The following is a 9,571-nucleotide window of genomic DNA, read 5'->3' on the forward strand; positions in this document are numbered from 1 at the left end:
CCTGCACAATGAATTTGCTGTCCCCACCCTGATCCCGTGGTGCTCGTCTCAGACTTGGGACAGGGTGGGATGGAGTGAGCTCTCCTTATTCAAACACTGGCAGAACATCAATAATCTCCAGTTATTTGGGAAAACAAGGGGGACTGGATTGTTAGCACATTGGAAACCAGGGCTGCTGAGAAGGCATAACATGTTGGAGCAAAAGTTTGACCCCCTGTTTGCAGTGCTCAGATTTTCTGCCTGTGCACAGCAGCCCTACTGATACCTCACTCCTGTTGTGTTGTGGCTTCTCTCTGTGTCAGTGGTCTGCTGGATTTTGGACTGCATTCTTCAGCTCTGCTCTTGTCTAGTGAGACCTCCCTTAGAATACTGTGTCCAGCTCTGGAGTCCTCAGCACAAGAGAGACATGGACCTGTTGGAGCAGGTCCAGAGGAGGCCTGAAGCAATCCAAGAGGCCAGAATTGATCCAAAGGCAGGAACTCCTCTGCTCTGAGGACAGGCTGAGAGAGTTGGAGTTCTTCAGCCAAGAGAAGAGAAAGTTCCAGGGAGACCTTCTTGTGGCCTTTCCGTACCTAGAGTGGCCTGCAAAAAAGATAGGGACAGATTTTTTAGCAGGGCCTGTTGTGACAGCACAGGGGTGATGGGTTTGAACTGATACTGGGACGTGTCCAGAGAGGGGCAACGAAGCTGGGGAGGGGCCTGGAGCACAGCCCTGTGAGGAGAGGCTGAGGGAGCTGGGGGTGTGCAGCCTGCAGCAGAGGAGGCTCAGGGCAGAGCTCATTGCTGTCTGCAGCTCCCTGCAGGGAGGCTGTAGCCAGGTGGGGTTGGGCTCTGCTGCCAGGCAAGCAGCAACAGAAGAAGGGGACACAGTGTGAAGTTGTGGCAGGGGAGGTCTAGGCTGGATGTTAGGAGGAAGTTGTTGTCAGAGAGAGTGATTGGCATTGGAATGGGCTGCCCAGGGAGGTGGTGGAGTTGCTGTGCCTGGAGGTGTTGAAGCCAAGCCTGGCTGGGGCACTTAGTGCCATGGTCTGGTTGATTGGCCAGGGCTGGGTGCTAGGTTGGGCTGGCTGAGCTTGGAGCTCTCTTCCAACCTGGGTGATTCTATGATTCTATGAAAAAGAGGGAAATTTAGACTAGATGCACAGAAGACTTCTTTTACACTGAGAGTGGTGAGACATTGGCCCAGGTTACCCAAAGAATGCTTCATGCCTGGAACCATTCCAGGTCAGGTTATTTGGGGTTGTGAGCAACCTGATCTAGTTGAAGACATCCCTGTTCACTGCAGGAGAGTTGGGCTAGATGAGCTTTAAAGGTCTCTTCCAGTCTAAAGCATTCTGTGCTTGTACATGAAATTTCCATTGACCTCAGGCAGGCAGCAATAACTGAACTGAAGGCAGAGGTTTGCCCAGAAGACCAGCACATTGCAGTTCCATATGATTAAAGCTCAATTCTTCTGCTGTCAAACATTATGTTTTCATTCAATTGATGGCTTTGTTGTGTCAAAATTCCTACTTCAGGACACTTTTGAGTACTTAAAAGGAGCCAGGGAGCAGAAAGCAAATCAAAACAGCATTGTAAAAGCCACAAGAATACATATGATAGAGACACCAGACATCAGCTTTTCCCTTTCCTCCTATATTCATTGGCAAGGCTTGCTTCCTTCCTCTGCTTCCCTGCAACAGCAGGCTTCATTTGTCATTGCATAGCTAAATATTGCATGGTATGAGTTCATCCCCATCTAATAGCACACGTTGGATGGTCTGAGGTTCCCAGCAGACCTCTCTCCTGTAGAGAAGGGCCAGTGGACAAGCTACTGTCAACCTGCAGCAGTTGAAATGGACTATCCAGGAGTGGCTTCACAGCACCAGAATGCTTCAGGGGCCCTGCTTGGAGAAATGGGTGACTGCATGCTGCCAAAATGATGACCCAAAATGGGAAGCAGTGGCTGATGCGTGCCAGGGTGTTCTGCCATTCGTTGAGACCTGGACAGGCTGGAGAGCTGGGGAAGAAGAAGAAGCTCATGAAGTTGAACAGGGACAAGTGTAGAGCTCTCATTTGGCAAGGAACAATCCCTTGCACCAGTACAGGTTAGGAGCTGACCTGGTGTAATACAGATTTGTAGAGAAGGGCCTGGAAGTGGACCTGGACAATTAGTTCTCTATGAGCCAGCAATGTGCCCTTGGAAGCAAGAGGGCAAATGATGCCCTTAGGAAAAGTGTGGCCATGAAAGGTTCTTCTCCCCATCTACACTGCCCTAATGAGGCCACATCTGGAGTACTGGGCCCTCTTCTGGGCTCTCCAGTCTGAGAAAGACAGGGAACTACTGGAGGGAGCCCAGCAAAGGCTACAGAGGTGCTGAAGGGCCTGGAACATCTCTGTGAGGAGGGAAGACTGCGAGACCTGGGGATGTTTAGCCTGGAGAAGAGCAGCTTGAGAGGGAATCTGACCAATGTTGATGAATATCTTAAGACTAGAGAGCAAGAGGATGTGGCCAAACTCTTTTCAGTGGTGCCCAGTGACAGGACAAGAGACAATGGGCACAAACTGGAACCCAGGAGGTTATGCTTAAACATGAGGAAAAACTCCTTTGATGTGAGGGTGCTGGAGCCCTGGAGAAGGCTGCCCAGAGAGGTTATGGAGTCTGCTTGCCCAGAGAGATTCCAACCCTGACCCTGGTTGAGCAGGGGGTTTGTTCAAGCTGATTTCCAGAGGTTCCACCATGCTGAGAGTCTGTAAAAATGCCCACCCCTTGAGCTGACAGACTCAGCTGTGTTTAGAAACCATGGCTGGCTGCAATACATCCACGTGATGTTCTCTCCCATTTGCTCACCCACAGCTCTCTAAGGTCCCCCACCTTTTAAACACCAGCTTTAGCATTACAGCTCTTGTGGAATATGCTTCATGCCTGGGTGACCCCAAAGGAAACATAGGATCATAGAGTCACTCAGGTTGGAAGAGACCTCCAAGCTCATCCACTCCAACCTAGCACCCAGCCCTGGCCAAGCAACCAGACCATGGCACTAAGTGCCCCAGCCAGGCTTGGCTGCAACACCTCCAGGGACAGCAACTCCACCACCTCCCTGGGCAGCCCATTCCAATGCCAATCACTCTCTCTGACAACAGCTTCCTCCTAACATCCAGCCCAGACCTCCCCTGGCACAGCTTGAGACTGTGTCAGCTACTTCTGTTGCTGCTTGCCTGGCAGCAGAGCCCAACCCCACCTGGCTACAGCCTCCCTTCAGGGAGCTGCAGACAGCAATGAGCTCTGCCCTGAGCCTCCTCTGCTGCAGGCTGCACACCCCCAGCTCCCTCAGCCTCTCCTCACAGTGCTCTGCTCCAGGCCCCTCCCCAGCCTTGCTGCCCTTCTCTCAACACCTTCCAGCACCTCAAAACCTCTCTTGAATTGAGGGACCCAGAACTGGACACAGCACTCAAGGTGTGGCCTGAGCAGTGTTGAGTACAAGGGAAGAATAACCTCCCATGTTCTGCTGCCCACACTGCTCCTGATCCAGGCCAGGATGCCACCAGTCAGGTTAGAATGGGGTATTTCACTTAGATGTTCCCCAGGAAAGATAAAGGGGAACAAAAAATCAGCAATAGTGACATTTCCCTGGAGGGAAAAAAAATAAGTCAGTTTAAACAGAAAACACAATCTCTGCTGGGAAAGATTTAAAGGCAAATTGCTGAGCAGATGTAGCAGAGCCCTTCAGGAGCTCAGTGATGCCACAGTGGTTGCTAATGCTTGAGGGTTTCTCAGTGCTTCCAGTCAAAACCCTTTCTGGAGATTTTTATAGCAAAGCCATTAAAAGTAACTTTAAAGTGAAATAGGAATCTGAAGCCTCACTCCATATTTTTTTCTTAGCTTGACTACACAATTAGAAAGACCTTTTCTTAGTTATTTTCAGTGCTGCAGAGAGATGGGGGAATAAATAAAAGAGCAGGTGCCCTTTTGCCTCAGCATCCTTGCAATGTCACGAAAGCCTGGGCTGCAGGCTCTGCTGTGTTAACTTAGCAGCACTTCAAGTTCCATTACTTTCCAATCCTTTTTGCTCCCAAATGACAGGATGTTTTTCCTACATCTTTTTAGTCAAATGGAAGCTTTTTAGGAGTAAGGGAAAGTGCTGCTGGTGCCAGTGGAATGACTGAGTGTGCAAAAAGTCCCTGCTGCTCCCCCCAGTGCTGACAGGTTTGTGGTGAACACAGTCATAGAATCATAGCATGGTTTGAGATGGAAGGCACCTCCAAAAGTCGTCCAGTCCAACCCCCTCTGCAGTCAGCAAGGACATCCTCAACTAGATCAGGTTGTCCTGTCGAGCCTTACCTTGAATATCTCTGGGGAATGGAGCCCCAACCACCTCCCTGGGCAACCTGTTCCAGTGTTCCACCACCTTCATGATGCAGAATTTGTTCCTACCATCCAAACTAAACCTCCTCTTCTCTAGTTTGAAACCATTGCTCTGTGACTGCAGGCCTTTGGAAACAGTCTGCTGAAACACTACTAGCATCCATCTGGGTAAGGAGTGGATTCATCCATTAGCCTGTGATTGGGGTTTCTGTTGTTTAGACTCATCCTACAGCAGCCATCTGCTCCTCAGGAGTCAGGAGGGCCTGCCTTTAGCAAGTGCACTTAACTCAAAGCAAAAGTGTTTGCTTCTGAGCTGCTGAAGTATGTAGCATGGTGTAAAAGCCCAAACAACAGCTCCTAACGTTTGCTAAGTCAGGCAGATGGTGGCACCAATGGCCTGGACCTGAATATTCCTCCAAACCATGCATTTTTCCCAAACCTTTGCTTTTCTTTGCTGTGTGCCATCACCAGTAAGCTGGAGAAACAGCCATCCTTTGGGCACTGTCCTCTCCATGCCTGAAGCCATACCTCTCCCTTTGCTTTCCATGTTTTGCACTCATGGGGCTCTTCCAAGTGTTGTCTCAGTCATTTCAGAGTCCATTTCTCTTGTCAGTGGAGAAGAGATTAACTTTGCAGACTCAGCACTCATTGGCCATTTTCCCTACAACATGGAACAATTCCCAGTTTTCCCTCACCAAATCTATCCCCCAATGTCCTCCCTTCAGAAATTGCATCCAGGAGTTACTTGAGGCAAAAAAAAAAACCTCCAAGAAAACAAATCTCTGATTATTCTCTCTTCCAGAAGGAGCTCAGAAACTCTTTCTCTCTCTCTCTCCCCTAATTTGCTGTGGGGTCTGGGCTCGTTGATGCTTTTTGTGGAGTTCAAAGGGATTTCTTTTGAGTTCTGCAAGCTTCAGAGCCCCTGCTTTAGTAAACAGGTGGTAACCTAGAGCAGTGTTTTGACAAGAGGCAGCAGTTATGCTGAAATCCTATCCCCTGGAAAAGGGAGCAGGTGTTTTCCAGCAAAGCTGCTGGGCTGCCAGCACCAGCTGATGGGGAGCCTGGTGTCAGAGTGAAGTGGCATTGCTCCTGTCGCTGCAGAGGCTGATATTTGAATGTGCCCACAGAGGAACTGAAAGCCTGCTTTGATCTTCCTGTGGTGGGGAGCAGAGCAGGTTTTAATGGAAAGCAGAGGGAATGGAGTCGCAGAATTGGTTTGGTTGGAAGAGACCTTTAAGGTCATCAAGATATTAACCCAGCACTGCCAGGTCACCACTAAACCGTGGTCCTCAAGACCACATCTGTGTGGTTTTTGAATCCCACGTGGTTTTAAATCCCACCAGGGACGGGCACCAGTGGAGTGTGGAGTGGTGGAGTCCCTGGGCAGACTGAAAGGCTTGACAGCCCTTTCAGTGAGGAAATTGACCTTGTGTCCAACCTAAACCTCACTTGGCGCAACTTGAGGCCATTTCCTCCTGTTCTATTCTTGGGAGAACAGACTGATACCCACCTGGCTCCAACTTCCTTTCAGAGAGTGAGAAGGTCTCTTCTCAGCCTCCTTTACTCCAGGCTAAACAACCCGAGTGCTTCAGCTGCTCCTCACAGGACTTGTGCTCCAGACCCTTCACCATCTTCATTGCCCTTCTCTGGTCATCAACCCAGACTGCAGAGTCCAAGCAAAAGAGACAGAGCAGTGTGTGCCAGGAGCAGCACTGCTGGGTCCTGTATGGAGTCAAAGAATTGTTTTGCTTGGAAGAGACCTTTAGGATCATCAAGCTCAACCCTTTGCTGAGCATCACAAGGTCACTGCTAAACCATGTCCCTTAGCACCACAGCTACACAGCTTTTATATCCCTCCTGGCATGGTGACCTTACCACTTTCCTGGGCAGCCTGTTCCAGGGCTTGGCCCTCTTGGGGAAGAAATTGTTCCCAATGTCCAACCTAAGCCTCCCTGGTGCAGCTTGAGGTCATTTCCTCTTGTGCTATCACTTGCTACTTGGCAGTAAAGACCAACCCCTACCTTGCTCCAATTTCCTCAGGGTCATGCCTCGGCTTCCTTTTCCCTAGGCTCACCCCCAGTTCCCTCAGCCACTTCTCACAGCACTCATTCTGTAGGCCCTTCACCAGCCTCATTGCCCTTCTCTGGACCTGCTCCAGAACTTCAATGGCCTTCTTCTAGTGAGGGGCCCACAGCTGCCCACAGTATTCAAGGTGGAGCCTCCTCAGCGCTGAGCACAGGGAGACAATTGCTGTCCTGGTCCTGCTGGCCACGCTGTGGCTGGTACAAGCAGAGCAGAGTTTTTTACTCTTCTTGGAATAGGCTGCCCAGGGAGGTGGTGGAGTCACCATCCCTGGAGGTGTTGAAGCCAAGCCTGGCTGGGGCACTTAGTGCCATGGTCTGGTTGACTGGCCAGGGCTGGGTGCTAGGTTGGGCTGGCTGAGCTTGGAGGTCTCTTCCAACCTGGCTGATTCTATGAAATGTATTGGTAGGGATATTTTTTTCACAGCCAGGCAATAGCAGTGGTGAAGGTGGTGTGCACAAAGAGCATCCTGCTGCTTTAATCCCTAAACCTGTTTTAACAAAGTATTAGGAGGTAGTTCTTGGATAGGGCTGGCTGCTAGGCTGGGCTGGATGGCTTGGAGGTGTCTTCCAACTTGGTTGATTCTTCCCCTGTGCTCAGCACTGGTCAGACCACACCTTGAGTACTGTGTCCAGTTCTGGGCCCCTCAATTCAAGAAGGATGTTGAGGTGCTGTAGCATGTCCAGAGAAGGGCAACAAAGCTGGTGAGGGGCCTGGAGCACAAATCCTATGAGGAGAGGCTGAGGGAGCTGGGGGTGTTTAGCCTGGAGAAGAGGCTCAGGGGTGATCTTATTACTGTCTACAACTACCTGAAGGGACATTGTAGCCAGGTGGGGGTGGCCTCTTCTGCCAGGCAACCAGCAATAGAACAAGGGGACACAGTCTCAAGTTGTGCCAGGGTAGGTATAGGCTGGATATTAGGAAGAAGTTCTTCACAGAGAGAGTGATTGGCATTGGAATGGGCTGCCCAGGGAGGTGGTGGAGGCACCGTCCCTGGAGGTGTTGCAGCCAAGCCTGGCTGAGGCACTTAGTGCCATGGTCTGGTTGACTGGCTAGGGCTGGGTGCTAGGTTGGACTGGATGAGCTTGGAGGTCTCTTCCAACCTGGTTGATTCTATGACTCTATGATTCTATGATTCTATCTAAGGGCTCCTGTTCCAGGCCCCTTCCCCCAGCAGGGGCAGCCCTGCGTGAGCGGTGTGGGGGCCCTGCAGCAGCTGTCGGTGCCGGCAGGAGGTACCGGGACCCTGCTTCACCCGGCGCAGGCTGGCGTGCGGCTGTGGGGCTGCTGTAGTCAGAGCAGAAGGCGGCGTTGGGAAGCGCTGGTGTTTTACTGGAGGAAGCCCTGTTTCCCACATGGACTGGGCAGGACAGAGAGCTCTGATGCCAGGAAGAGCCGCGGCAGAGCAGTTAACCGAGCGAGCGGGGAGCGCCGGGCACCGCCGGCTGGCTTCTCTGCGCAGCAGCGGGGACAGCAGCTCGGGGCAGGGCAGCGGAGGGGCACCGAGCTTGGAAAACCAAACCCGAGAGTGCCGAGAAGGCAGTGAACGCAGGCTGAGCTCGGCTGGCCCCCAGTCGGTTTGAAAGGAGCCTGAAGCACCTCGAACAATCGAAGGCGCAGGCAGGCGGGAGCTGGCGATTCTGCTGCGCTTGAATAGAAGGAAGAGGCAGCTGAATATCAGGAAACGTTTTCCAACAATGTGGAGCATTAGGCTGCAGTGGAGGCTCCCGAGGGAAGTGGTAAAAGCCCACACGGGCTGAATAAAAGAAAAAGTAGGCAAAATCCCAGCAGAGGCAGCCTGGGAGGACATCCTGCACTCTGCTGACCGACGCTTGCCAAGCGCTGGCGAGCACAGTGCGGCTGTTCGCTGCTGCATCTACTTGAAGATGCATTTTGGGGTGCAGAGATTGAGAGCAGCTCTGTGAGCTTCCACAGGACGCTGGAATCCCAGAATCGTTTAGGATGGAAAAGAGCTCTAAGATCATCAGGTCCGAGTGTTAGCCAAGCACTGCCAGGTCACCACTAAACTGTGTGCCTCAGCACCACATCTACACAGTGTTTAGAGCCCTCCAGGGATGCTGGCTCCACCACTTGCCTGAGCAGCTGGTTTCAGGTTTTGACAACCCTTATGAGGAGGAAATTGTTTCTCGTGTCCAACCTAAATCTCCCCTGTCATAACTTGATGCTATTTCCTTCTCTCCTGTCACTTCTTGGAGAACAGACCAAGCCCTACCTTACTGCAACCTCCTTTCAGGCACTTGTAGAGAGCAAGAAGGTCCTCTCTCAGCCTCCTGTTCTCCTGGCTAAACAACCACATTTCCTTCAGCTGCTCCTTTGAGGACTTGTGCTCTATACCCTTCAGCAGCTTCAATGCCCTGCTTTGGATACACTCCAGCACCTCAGTGTCCTTGTTGTAGTGAGGGGCCCCAAACTGAACCCAGTATTTGAGGTGCAGCTTCACCGGTGTTGATCTGTGTCCTAGCTGGCATAGATGAAAATATAAACACTTCCAGTCTTCCTCCACAGAACCCCAGCACGGTGAGGACTGGAAGGGACCTCTGGAGATCATCCAGCCCAAACCCACTGTTAAAGCAGGGTCAACCACAGCAGCTTGCCCAGGACCACAATGTCCAGGCAGATTTTGAATCTCTCCACAGAAGGATCACAGGCTCACAGGATGGCAGGGGATGGAAGGGACCCAGAGAGATCACTGAGTCCAACCCCCCTGCCACAGCAGGACCATGCAATCTAGCTCAGGTCACACAGCAACACATCCAGACAGGCCTTGGAAGGCTCCAGAGAAGGAGACTCCACAACCTCTCTGGGCAGCCTGTGCCAGTGCTCTGGGACCCTGACAGTAAAGAAGTTCCCCCTTGTGCTGAGCTGGAACCTTCTGTGCTGCAGCTTCCATCCATTGCTGCTTGTCCTATCCCAGGGAGCAGTGAGCAGAGCCTGTCCCCCCTCCTGTTGTCCTCCCCCCACCCCCACACTTCAGAGATTCATAAATATTTATTAGATGCCCTCTAGGTTTTCTCCAGTCTAAACAGCCCCAGGTCCCTCAGCCTCTCCTCACCAGGCAGTGCTCCAGTGCCCTCATCATCCTCTTAGCCCTCTGCTGGACCCTCTCCAGCAGATCCCTGTTCC

The sequence above is a fragment of the Pogoniulus pusillus genome, chromosome 19 (assembly GCF_015220805.1).
Source record: "Pogoniulus pusillus isolate bPogPus1 chromosome 19, bPogPus1.pri, whole genome shotgun sequence".
Taxonomy (NCBI): Eukaryota; Metazoa; Chordata; class Aves; order Piciformes; family Lybiidae; genus Pogoniulus; species Pogoniulus pusillus.